At 42.0% G+C, this 13692-nt stretch overlaps 1 protein-coding gene across 1 annotated transcript in view; it reads left to right on the top strand.

The window, feature by feature from the left end:
• The window catches only part of LOC120316821 (cyclic nucleotide-binding domain-containing protein 2-like), a 61961-nt gene that overhangs the window by 43196 nt on the left and 5073 nt on the right, over positions 1–13692 (top strand). The gene's annotated exons all lie outside the window — the stretch shown is intronic.

Here is a 13692-nt window from a genome sequence, read left to right on the forward strand (position 1 = left end):
ATTTCTGAGACGTTAGTAAAAAATATCTTAAAAGAACATCAACACACAAATACCTAAGAGATGCACATTGGCATAAGATGTACAATTACTAATTTATTTTAGAAACAAGAGGTAGAAATATGTTGTGTGTGTGTTTGTGTGAATGATATATAAAGAGAAATCTCCTGGAGTCCATTGGGATTACAGCAAAGCATTGTGAAACAAACATCATGCATACATACATACATATAGTGGTGGGATTCAGATATGGGAAGAACCGGTTCTCTGTGTGGATGCTGCTTCTGGAAGTCCATTCTGAGCCTGGGCTACAAAAAATTAGCTACCGGTTCTGCCAAAGTGGTGCAAACTGGCTGAACCCCACCACTGTATACATACATACGTACCAACCAACCAACCAATAATTTGTGTACTTCAGGGCAGGATGAAATTTGGGATGGATTTCTTTGCTTATGCTGGTGATAAGTGCATCGGGTGCATAGGGAGGGGAAAAAAAACTTCAATCCAAATGCAAAAATGGAGGATGGGATGAGATTTGGGATGGAATTGTATACCTAAATGCCAGGACCCCAGGAAAGGGGAGGCAGGGGGTGGCAGAATACTTGGGTGGCATCCAGGGGCTTTGGATCCAAGATTGCCAGATATGAGACGCTATTTCTTAAGCTGGGCATTAGGAGAGGTCATTTAGGGCTGTTGCTATTGTACCAGCCTCCCTACTACATAGCTTAATAATAATAATAACAATAATAATAACAATAACAACAACAACATAACACCCCAGACTTAACAATTGTCGATAAGAAAGACAAAAAAGTCTGGATAGTGGACGTGGCAGTGCCTGGAGATAGCAGAATAGAAGAGAAAGAACTGGAAAAGATAACAAAATACAAAGACCTACAAAGAGAAATAGAAAGACTGTGGCAAAAGCAAGCAAGGGTAGTACCAATAGTCATAGGCTCCTTGGGTGCAATCCCAAAACAACTGGAGCACCACTTGAACACCATTGGCATTGACAAATTCGCTATTAGTCAATTGCAAAAGGCAGCCTTATTAGGAACTGCGTCCATCCTGCGACGATATCTGTAATACCATCAAACATCCACATCTGCCTATCCCAGGTCCTGGGTAAGGACTCGATAGGTAGACAAAATGCCAAATCCAGTCTGAACATCTGGCTGACTGTGCAATGATCAATAATAATAATAATAAAGTTGGAAGGGACCTTGGAGGTCATCTAGTCCAGGGCTTTTCAACCTTTTCACCGATTGTACCACTTTTAGGATATGGCAACATCCGAGTCCAACCAGTCACCTAGCAAAGTGTCAAAAACTTGATGACCCCCCCAAAAAAGGAAAAAAGTGATAAAGTACAGGTAGTCCTTGACTTACAACAGTTCGCTTAGTGACTGTTCGAAGTTACAATGGCACTGAAAAAAGTGCCCCCCAAGCCATAGCCAAGCAAGACAACTGCCTGCCCACCCAGTGGCGCTCTTCCTCCTGTCCGAGGTTTTCGTTGTTGTGAGCATTTCTGTGAGGATTGGGGGGTGGGGGGTGTTTGGTTTTTATTCCCCCCGTCTGCTGGGTGGTTGCAGCAGGTTTTGATCACTTCACATGACCCTGGAATACTATGACCGTCATAAATATGAATCAGTTGCCAAGCATCTGAATGTAAATCACAAGACCCTGGAGTGCTGCAACATTCCAGCTGATTAGTGCTTCTTGGCCCAGTTGGAGCCTGGTGCTGATTCTGGCACTTCCACTGAGCCCTGACAGCCCCAAAGAAGCGCTGATCCTGGCGCTTCCGCTGAGCCCTGACAGCCCTGCAGCTCCAGCCATCTCTCGCTCAGGTTTGTGCGGTGCTGCCACCTGTTCAGCTCATTCCCCTCCCCTGCTACTTTTCTAGGATGGTCGCGTACCACCTGCCATGTGCCAATGTACCACAGGTGGTACCCATACCACTGGTTGAAAAGCCCTGATCTAGTCCAACCCCCTGCTCAGGCAGGAAACCCTATACCATTTCGGACAAATGGCTGTCTAGTCTCTTCTTAAAGACTTCCAGTGTTGGAGCATTCACCGCTTCTGGAGGCAGGTTGTTCCACTGGTTAATTGTTCTAACTGTCAGGAAGTTTCTTCTTAGTTCTAGGTTGCTTCTCTCCTTGATCAGTTTCCATCTGCTTCTTGTCCTGCCTACTTGACTCTGTGGTTGGGCTGGACTTACGGTGTTTGGGGAGTTCCACCTGCTGTCCCTACGTGTGAGATCACAGGCAGCTTAAGGAGTTTATGGCCACCATAGCAGCTATGGGCCTGGCCCAAGTCATCCAGGGCTCAAGTCATAGTAGCAGTAATACACCCAATCTATTTTTTCTGTCAGAGCAATGGCAGACTGTTCTGGAATTGGAGGAGATTTTGATTTCTCCCCTGCCACAGACAGACCATTCACTTATGAGCTACTGTGTTTCCCCAAAAATAAGACCCCGTCTTATTTATTTATTTTTTGCCTTCAAAAGAGGCACCAGGTCTTATTTTGGGGGGGGGGTCTTTTCCACTCACCCCCAGCACTGACAGCTCCACCCAGCTGGCCCACTTCTGCGGCCGAAGGAGCAGCTTCATTCTGCAGCTGAGAATGGAGTTTCCAGCCTGCATTTTGCAGTCAGAGGCATTCCAGAAATGCAGGCCGAGCTCCATTCTCAGCTGCAAAACGAAGTTGCTCCTTCTGGTGAGGAAAGAGTGGATCCATGGGAGGCCTGGCTGCAATGGTAAGCTTCACCCCACCCCTGCCTTAGCTTGATTTTTAGGCATGCGTCTCACCCCAAAACTAGGGCTTATTTTTCGGGTAGGGCTTATATTAGGCCTACCCCAGTGATGGCGAACCTTTTAGAGACCGAGTACTCAAACCACAACCCAAAACCCACTTATTTATCACAAAGTCGCAGGGCCACATCAGCATTGTTGTGCCCTTGGGAGGGGGGCATGGGGGCATGGCCCACTGGGTGGGCATGGCTGCAGTTGTCATGGCAGACTGGGCGTGGCTGGGGTGGGCGTGGCCACCTTGATGTTGCTCATGGGGGGACACCTGTGGGTGCCAGGCAAGGTTGGGGGAGATCCAGGGGATTTCTGGCAGGTGGGGTGGTGGGCAGGAGGCCCAGCATAGATGGGGGGAGGCACGCAATCCTAGCTGGGACTGGGGGGGCATGGCGCCGAGGGGGATCCGGCTTTCCCTGCTCGGGGTGGCCTTTGACTTGCTGGGTGTGGGCGTGCTCTACCACCTCTACTCAAGCTTGCTAGCTGGCTGCATCGCCTCCTTTGTGCTGGGTGGGGCTGCCACTCTAGGTGGCGGCAGCGGCCTAATGGACCTGCGCAAGCTGCTGGCAGTGGCAGCGTGAATGCCCACAGAGAGGGCTCTGAGTGCGCCTCTGGCATGTGTGCCATAGGTTCGCCACCACTGGCCTACCCCCCAAAATCAACCTAGGGTAGGTCTTACTTTTGGGGAAACATGGTATCCCACTCTCAGGAAGTCTGTTGGGGACTGGATGAGTCAAAACGGACTCCAACTCAAACCTTGCAAGGCAGAATAGCTATGAGTATATGGACCGCCCCTCCCCCCCCAGAGACAAGGATTTTCCATTTTTGCTTCTATATGTGATGGAACTGCCCCAAACAGCCCCAGTACATAATTTGGGGGTCCTCCTGGACTCACAGCTCCTGCTCAAAGAGCAGGTGGCAATCACAGCTATGAGAGTCTTTGCACATATTCATTTGGTAAGACTATTGCTTACATTATAATATTTATCATGGCTTTGTTTCTCTTTTCCTTTGAAATGAAAATTCATTTCATTTAGAAATTCCACTGGTTAATTAAATGGCAAGTAATGCACATTTGGATGATTATTTCTCTTTCAAAATTATGCAAATATAAGTTATGCTCTGGTTTTATTCTATTTTATTTGTTAAATTTGTTGTTGTTGTTATTGCAGAACTCTCCACCGCAGCCCACAATTTGTTCTCTGTTGATTATAATTCTGTTATAATCCATACTAAATTGTAAATCTGTTTCCATAATTGATGATACTTCCAGGACACGATAACCACTGACTAATTATTTCCATCTGGAAAGTTATCATTCATAATTTCCAATCTTTTTTTTTTCTTTTTCCAAAATAGCAATTTAATAAAAATACAAACATAAATATAGTTATTGGCAAGGTACCTTTTTTATAATCCCAGTTGAATGCATTTTTATTCAACCAGTAAATAAACTGCTATTTATTATAAACTTGATGTCTTTGAATTAATTAAACATATTCCATAATATTGGAAAAAAAAGATTTTGCCAACTGGGGAATATGTTGTTGTTGTTGTTGTTAGTTGCGAAGTCATGTCCGACCCATCGCGACCCCATGGACAATGTTCCTCCAGACCTTCCTGTCCTATACCATCTTCTGGAGTCCATTTAAGCTCACGCCTACTGCTTCAGTGACTCCATCCAGCCATCTCATTCTCTATTGTCCCCTTCTTCTATTGCCCTCAATCTTTCCCAGCATTAGGCCCTTCTCCAGTGAGTCCTTCCTTCTCATTAGGTGGCCAGAGTACTTGAGTTTCAACTTCAGGATCTGGCCTTCTAAAGAGCAGTCGGGGTTGATCTCTTCTAGGACTGACCGGTTTGATCGTCTTGCAGTCCAAGGGACTTGCAGGAGTCTTCTCCAGCACCATAGTTCAAAGGCCTCAATTCTTTGTCGCTCAGCCTTTCTTATGGTCCAGCTTTCACATCCATACATTGCAAATGGGAAATCCATGGCCTTGACTATACGTACTTTTGTGATGACAAGACTGAACATTGACATCTTAGGAATCAGTGAACTAAAATGGACAGGAATGGGTGAATTTAACTCAGATGACCATCAGGTATACTACTGCGGGCAGGAATCCCTCAGAAGAAATGGAGTAGCCTTCATAGTCAATAAAAGAGTAGGAAAAGCAATACTGGGATACAATCCCCAAAATGACAGAATGATCTCAGTTCGAATCCAAGGCAAACCATTCAATATCACAGTAGTCCAAATCTATGCCCCAACCACTGGTGCTGAAGAGGATGAAATTGACCGGTTCTATGAAGCCCTACAGCCCCTTATAGAATTAACACCAAAAAATGATGTCCTTATCATCATGGGGGATTGGAATGCTAAAGTAGGAAGCCAAAAGATAAATGGAATAAGAGACAAGTTTGGCCTTGGAGTACAAAATGAAGCAGGGCACAGGCTGATAGAATTTTGTCAAGAGAATACGATGGGGAATGTGTTACAAACAGCAAATATATATTTAGTAAATTAAAAAGTTTATCCCACGTATAGTTTGAAAATTAGGAAAACGGGGATATTTTTCTCAAATAATAGAATGCTACTGAATGTTTATATTTTACTGAGGATAATGTCAACTGGAAGCAAATAGGTGGAACAACCTGCCTCCTCAACAGAGCCCTGCTAGGAGTTCAAACTTTTAGGAAGTCAATATCAGAATGATAGCAGATAGGGAACAGGCTTGCCCATAGCAACTTGAAACAGCCAATAAGGACTCCTATGAGCCTACCTGCTATTCGACACCCGATTTTGCCTTGGGCAGAATAGGAGATGAAGCATAACAGATATTACACACCTTCTAGCTGCCACTGAATGCTTTTGGCTTTGGGGGAAAACTGTTTTAATGAACTCGGAACAAGTTGAAAACACAATTATAGTATACAGCAGAAAAAAGTTGCCAGGGCATATTTGTATCGTGGCAGGGTCCAAGTAGGGAAAACCCAAAACTTATGGAATACATATATGTTTTTTTTAAATTTCATAAGCCACGTACAGCATAGAATCTTGAAATGGGGGGGGAGATACATATCTTGCATATGAAGAAAAATAACTCTAAATCCTAACTTTAAAATGAACCATTTTGAAATATTATTATCTGCAGGCTGTTTTGGTTTTCCAAAAATATTCAAGTCCAATGTGAAATTTCTTAAAAAATGACCTGAGGTTGTTGACCAATATCCCTGATTTAAACTACTGTTTTGACTGGGAGGTGTTGTTTTCTTTAAGCTTTCTCTTTAGAGAGATACTCCCAAGTCAAAAATGAAGAACAGGCCTGAATTTGACCCAAAATAGTTCTGTGCAAGTGATTAGATTTAAACTATGAGACATCGAGAACACTTAATCAGTGGGATGATCTGTTTCCCGAAGTTGTGGGTACTCCAACACTGGAGGTTTTTAAGAAGAGATTGGACAACCATTTGTCTGAAAGAGTAAAGGATGGTTTATCTTCAGAAACTGTGGGTGTTCCATAATAATAATAATAATAAAAAAGTTGGAAGGGACCTTGGAGGTCATCTAGTCCAACCCCCTGCTCAGGCAGGAAACCCTACACCATTTCGGACAAATGGCTGTCCAGTCTCTTCTTAAAAACTTCCAGTGTTGGAGCATTCACCGCTTCTGGAGGCAGGTTGTTCCACTGGTTAATTGTTCTAACTGTCAGGAAGTTTCTCCTTAGTTCTAGGTTGCTTCTCTCCTTGATCAGTTTCCATCCGTTGCTTCTTGTCCTGCCTTCAGGTGCTTTGGAGAATAGCTTGACTCCCTCTTCTTTGGGGCAGCCCCTGAGATATTGGAACACTGCTATCATGTCCCCCCTCGTCCTTCTCTTCATTAAACTAGACATATCCAATTCCAGCAGCCGTTCCTTATATGCTTTAGCCTCCAGTCCCGATCATCTTTGTTGCTCTTCTCTGTAGGACTAGAAGACCTCCAAGATTCCTTTCAATTCTGTTATTCTGAACTGTACACAACACTCGAGGCTCAATGAAGTCTAAAATTGCATTTGCCTTCTTTGCAATCATGTTACTGTTGCTACTCATTCAGTTTGTAATCAGTCACTATTCTGAATTCTTTTTTCACCAAGTAAGCTCTATCCTACAATTGTGCACTTGACTTCTCTCTCCTAGGGAATCAGTCTTTTATTAACTTTTCTTTAGTAGGATTGATCCTCGTGGCATCTCACTTATAATTCCCCCCCAGTTTTTTTATTCAGTCCTCCCTTATTTTAACTCAGATACTTTCTACAACAAGGGTCCCTAACCTGTGGGACGCGGCCCACTAGTGGGCCACGAGGGGTTTGCAACTGGGCCCCAAAAATGGCCCGTGAGCACGCGCACGTGCATGCACATAATCATTGCACAAGCAGTGGGTGAGCACGCACGTGTGCGCTCCATTTAAGTGAGCAGCAGGTGCGCATGCACCCTGCTTGACAAAGTGGAACTGCATGCACACTTGCCGGCCGCTCACGTAGAACCATCCCCTCCTTCCCCCGCCGGTCCCCAAAGCTGGAACAAACATTGGGGGACTCTGCTGTACAATACTGCCAAATCAATTTATTTTCGATTTCTGAGCAGTTGTAGATAACTGTTCACAGTCTCCTTCCTCATATTGTTTCTGTTTATTTTCAAAAACTGACATCCTTCTTTTGCTATATTCAGATCACGAGAGTCATCCCACCAAGACTCTTTCATATCTTTTAAAATAATTTTACTTCCCAGTACTAGAACTTCAAGATCATTTTATTTATTTTTCCATTCTCTGAGCACTAGAGTGTAGACAAGAACTTTCTTGATGAAAGCCAGTATTCTATTTTTATTTCTCATGTGGTCTAAGAGGCTCCATTTAGCAACATTTCTGTTTTCTGCAGGACTTAAATCATTATCTTGCTTAATTTTTTTCCCATAAATCATTATCTTGCTACTTTATTTTTTTCCTCTTTTGATGCGCTGTTTCCTCTGCCATATCCTGTTGCAGGGCTTCCTTTCTATCATCTGATGAGTCTTCATCCTTTCTCATCAGCTGAAGTGTGATAACTCATTTTCAATCTATTATTGGCTGTTTCTTCAAGCACTTCTAATGTTTGCTTATACTGCAGATGTAGGTCTCCAACAACAGGCCACCATCATGTACACCAGGGGTCTTCACACTTGGCCCTTTTATGACTTGTGGACTTCAACTCCCAGAATTCCTCAGCCAGCGTGGCTGGCTGAGGAATTCTGGGAGTTGAAGTCCATAAGTCATAAAAGGGCCAAGTCTGAAGACCCCTGATGTAGATAAGACTCCTGCCAGTTCATCTTCAGTTTTGGTTTTTAAGGCACCAAATCAGACACACTTCTATTTCTTCTTGCTCATTTCTCATGTTCTCACATTAATCAATTAATCACATTAATTAAGGACCAATTGTTGGCTTAGAGCAGAGGTCTTCAAACTTGACCCTTTTATGACTTATGGACTTCAACTCCCAGAATTCTTCAGCCAGTATCCACAGTTCTGGGAGTTGAAGACTCCTGGCTTACAGGGCAAATTGGCCAGGGATTCAACCTTAATCTCTTCTATGAAGCTCCACTGGCAAAGTTCTATTAGCTGTATCTGTGCAGTGAATTCATGCAGTGAACTGTAACAGGAGATGTATATCCCTAATCTTTGGAATGAATTATTCTAATTCAGTGACTCTTCAAATGTAATCTATGAAAGTCTACTGGGGAGTTTGCTAGTAGAACTAATTAAACTCCCCATGTTCACCAACCAGATATTCCTTGCCTCCTTCTTACCTCACTGCATTCAGTGAATAGAGTAGAGTAGAACAGAACAGAACAGAATAACAGGGTTGGAAGGGACCTCGGAGGTCATCTAGTCCAACCCCTCTGCTCAGGCAGGAAACCCTATACCATTTCAGACAAATGGTTGTCCAATCTCTTCTTAAAAACTTCCAGGGTTGGAGCATTCACTGCTATCTTATCACCCTTAGTCCTTCTTTCATTAAACTAGACATACTCAGTTCGAGCAACCATTCTTTGTATGTTTTAACCTCCAGTCCTCTAATCACCTTTGTTGCTCTTCTCTGTACTCTTTCTAGAGTCTCAACATCTTTTTTACATCGTGGTGACCAAAACTGGATGGAGTATTCTAAGTGGGGCCTTACCAACCTATTATAAAGTGGTATTAGCACTTCATGTGATCTTGATTCTATTCCTTTGTTAACGGAGCCTAGAACTATGTTGGCTTTTTTGGCAGCTGCAGCACACTCTGGGTCATATTTAAGTGATTGTCCACTAGGCATCCAAGATCTCTCTCACAACTACTAAATGTAGAACCTTGCTTTTTTCACCATTAAATTTCATTTTGTTAGATAGCGCCCAATGTTCAAGTCTATCAAGATCCTTCTGCATTTTAAGCCTATCTTCTGATTGCCAGTATATTTTAGAAAGCAGAGCTGTGACAGCTAAGGATGTCTCGTCAGCTGATCGTTGACACATCTGAGAGGCACTGCTGGGAGAGTGTGGGGGGGGTCAAAGCCTTGGTTGGCACATGGTCTGTATTTGTGCTATTTGTGTGCACAGTGAAGCCAAATTATAAAAAGTTGCAGAAACTAGAACACATCTGTGGCTCATCCTATTCACTTGGTATTAGCAAAAAAGCTATCGGAGGACAGATGTTTAAATGCACCAGTGTTACATTCTGACTAGTGTTCTTTAAAAAGCTGAGTCACTGGACTCTTTCTTTCTTTTTGATGATTTGTAAGCCACGGTCCACAAAATATCAAATACCGATAGCTAAAACTTTCCAAATGAGGCTTCACTATGAAGGCGTCCAGAATTTCTGTTCTGATTAATAATGATCAATGCAACATGTGAATAAGCAAGTGGTGGCTGGAAGCACTATGCCAAAAAATGAGCAATTTGAGCCTGCCACCTAACTGCCAGGTACTCTATAATTGGTTAGTAAAAATGAGGGAAACAAAGCATTGAACACCAGGGTTTCTAGCGCACAAGGAATCTAGCTTTGCACAAATTCTTTATGAGTTGAAAGGAATTTCACAGCTGAAAACAAACATGTACTTGATTATTAATTTACCAGCAAATTGCCACCAGATTGAGTACTGTAGCATGAAAAAAGAGTATATTGCATTCACTGTTGGAAGTGTTGTTTGATCAATGATCATGTCAGAATCAATGGCACATCTTGCTATTCGCATTAACCTGATTTTGTTCTTTCTTTGCTTCATTGGCAATGATCCTGGTGATTGATAGTTTTCTCAGAAGTAGGGAGATGAATTCCTCTTCTCCATTCCATCACAAAGTCAATGATCAAGGGTAGATTAAGGAATTAAATCAGAGCTATTAAAAAAAATCAAGCTCTGATTCTTTGATCCCACAGCCTCTAGATCAGTGGTTCTCAACCTTTTTAATGCCGCGACCCCCAACCGGTCATAAGTCGAGGACTACTCAACCGCTCGTAAGTCGAGGACTACTCAACTGGTGCAGCACCATTTGCAGAATGGGGCTTTTGGCGGGCACAGCAGGGCAGAGACAGCCTGGACAATTCCTATTGGCTTTTGAAAGCCAATAGAATTAGACTCTATTCAAGAGAGTCTATTCTATTGGTTTTCAAAAGCCAATAGAATAAAAGGGAGTAGCACAGCTAAGGAAAAGGGGGAAAAAATGGCGGACTGCATTGTTTGGCAACCCCCGTGAAATGGTACCCGACCCACAGGTTGAGAACCACTGATTTATGATATGGAAAATTGGTACTTAGTTTCCGAGGAGGTTCTCTTACACAAAGCTCATTGATAAAAAATGAAATGGTGCAGCGGGGCACTACTGCCTACACCAAGACTTGCACAGGAAACTTTGATGTGCCTTACATTCAAGGAAAATAATACTTTTCTAAAAAAGAGGAAAGACCAGCCCCCCCCTCTGCAAAAAAACCCAACCCACCAGCTGTTTCTCTTCATAAATGAATCCATAATGCCCATGGAGAATTTTTACTTAAGATATTGCTGCCAAAAGCTATTCCTGCAGACCCACTTTAATATATTGAAATAAGCATGATGACCAGTGGCCAAGGCAGATTTATTTATTTCCCAAATATACAAAAATGCAAAACTGATAAAAAAATTTATTCAAAGTTGTAAAGAGCTGACATAATAAGCAACGTCAACTTCAGGTTACTATAATATAAGTCTCGAGGTAAACTCTGTAAGCCAAATTATTATTTTCTCCTAAGCCCACAAGTGAACATTTTGAAGATTACACTTAAGTAGTTTATTACCTTTCTACTGTATATGTCCAAAAGCAATACATCTTTTGAGATTTCATACAATATTAAAATAAGCCCTTCCATTTAATACATGCGTATAACATGACCTTTCTTCTGATTTGAATGGAAAAGGGCAGTTTTATTTTTAATGTACTGGATTATATTTTCTTGTTATTGGATCCATTTTAGTATACATCATTGCAACATGTTATTAACTATATTAGTTCTGCTGTGCTAATGAGTTTGAATATTCACAGCGGTGTGAAACACTGAGCCTCTTGCTCCTTAGTTAAATATTTATTTATATTTTAACTTTTTAATCAGCTAGCACACTCTATAATAAATCTAAACCGTAGCAGATACAAAATGAGATTTTGTTTGAGGATCTGCAGAGGTAGATAAGTCTGAACAGTGCTTTTTTATTAAAAAAAAAAAAAGGTGCCAGAATTCACATATGTCATACAACCCGCCTTGCCTACCCTACAAGGTTCCATCCAAAAAAGGTGCCGGAACTCCATTCTGGGCGTTCTATGACAAAAAAAGCCCTGAGTCTGAACTGTTTCTCAAAGGTTAGGGCAGTGATGGCGAACCTTTTAGAGTCCGAGTGCCCAAACTGCAACCCAAAACCCACTTACGCATCATCGAGTGCCGGGTGGGTGTGGCTCATTGGCTAGGTATGGCCCATTGAGTGGGTATGGCCCATTGAGTGGGCATGGCTGGGGCGGTAATGGCAGACTGGGTGGAACTAAAAAGTTCAATCAATCAATTGCAACTTTGCAAGATCTTGTTTTTCCCGCGAGAAGTTGAAATTGACTGATTGATTGAACTTTTTTTTTTGCACACGGCGGCGGAAGCCTAAAGCGAAATGGTTTTATAAAACCCAGCTGAAGGCCTAGGACTGGGGCGACGGCGTGCGTGCCCACAGAGAGGGCTCTGAGTGCCACCTCTGGTACCCGTGCCATAGGTTCGCCACCACTGTGATATAAGGACCTAACCTAACTTCCACTTGCCTGATTGTCGGGCATTGAATAAGGAGAGCAGGTGCAAGAAAAGGCCGGGCTGCAAGGCAACTCTGAGAATTAAGAATAAAATAAAATCCTACAGGAAGTTAGTGGAAAGTGCACATAAAAATGCATATTGTCCTGTAAATAAGATGACTTATTAATATATTACAGGGACAATTGTCTGTAAAAATAGACACATTCACCAAAATTTTGGTGACTACTTTAGAATATATATAAAAATGACAAATGATAGATCTAGAAGATCTACCAATTTTCAGGAAAATTTTGCTTTTTTAAGCGTTTAAGTGGCTGTTTAATTTGACATTGAAATAGGATGGAAAAATAAGAAAATTCAGAACTGACAGATTTTATCTGTTACATTTTTTTTAAGCTTGACTTCTTAAGTTGAGAAGTTTTTTTTAAAATGTACTGGCCAATCATGTTATATTTTATTAGATTAAAAATGACTGTATTTTGTAACTGTCAAACGATCATTTTACATAAAACTTGGGATGTAAGAATTTTATAAATAAACCCTAGCTGACTCTGAGATCTTGGCATATAAAGCAAGTTTTGTGCTATAGAATTTTTAGAAGAGTTTAGTTTTTAGAAGATTTTTATGGAAAAATCCTAACATTTGTGGTGGTGTGTTCTGCTGCATTACCTTAATGAGTCTCCAAAAGTTATTTGTCTCTTGGTACGAAGAGGTTTGAAAAAGTGGACTCAGGCTGTAACAAACAACAGATTTTTTTCACATAAAAGTTGTAAATGTATTTTCAGAATATATAACTTCATGTTTAGGCAAGCCTGACAGCTCCTCCAAAGAGGATACATGTAGAATAAAGATATGTCTCTCTCTTCTGCCATTGGATAGATGGTTGATCTGAATCAGTGGTGGCGAACCTATGGCACGGGTGCCAGAGGCGGCACTCAGAGCCCTCTCTGTGGGCACGCGTGCCGTCGCCCCAGTCCTAGGCCTTCAGCTGGGTTTTATAAAACCTTTTCGCTTTAGGCCTCCGTTGCTGTGTGCAAAAAAAAAAAAAAGGTTCAATCAATCAGTCAATTTCAACTTCTCGTGGGGAAAAAAAAGATCTTGCTAAGTTGGAATTGATTGATTGAACTTTTTAGTCCCACCCAGTCTGCCGTTACCACCGCAGCCCCGCCCACCCAATGGGCCACACCCAGCCAATGGGCCACACCCACCCGGCACCCAACAATGCATAAATGGGTTTTGGGTTGCAGTTTGGGCACTCGGTCTCTAAAAGGTTCGCCATCACTGATCTGAGTGTTGTGCTTGTTCAGTATTTTATTATTTTGTCACCAATCAGAGAAATATGCAATTAATGACTGATATGAATGTCAAAAATACCCATTTTTAAAAGTATCCATTCAAAGAGTGAATTTCTAGTAATATATTTTGATTTAATTTAAATTAATTAAAATAAATGAGTTAATCAAATACAGTTAATACATAGCTACCCTCCATGTATTTAGCAAATTTTCCCTTTAATCATAGTAAAAATTAAACTGAGCAGCAATACTTTCATGATCGTGGGGGGATGTATTCAAGGCTGAGTAGGGTAT

The sequence above is a fragment of the Crotalus tigris genome, unplaced genomic scaffold (assembly GCF_016545835.1).
Source record: "Crotalus tigris isolate CLP2741 ecotype Arizona unplaced genomic scaffold, ASM1654583v1 scf7180000019483.1746242, whole genome shotgun sequence".
NCBI lineage: Eukaryota > Metazoa > Chordata > Lepidosauria > Squamata > Viperidae > Crotalus > Crotalus tigris.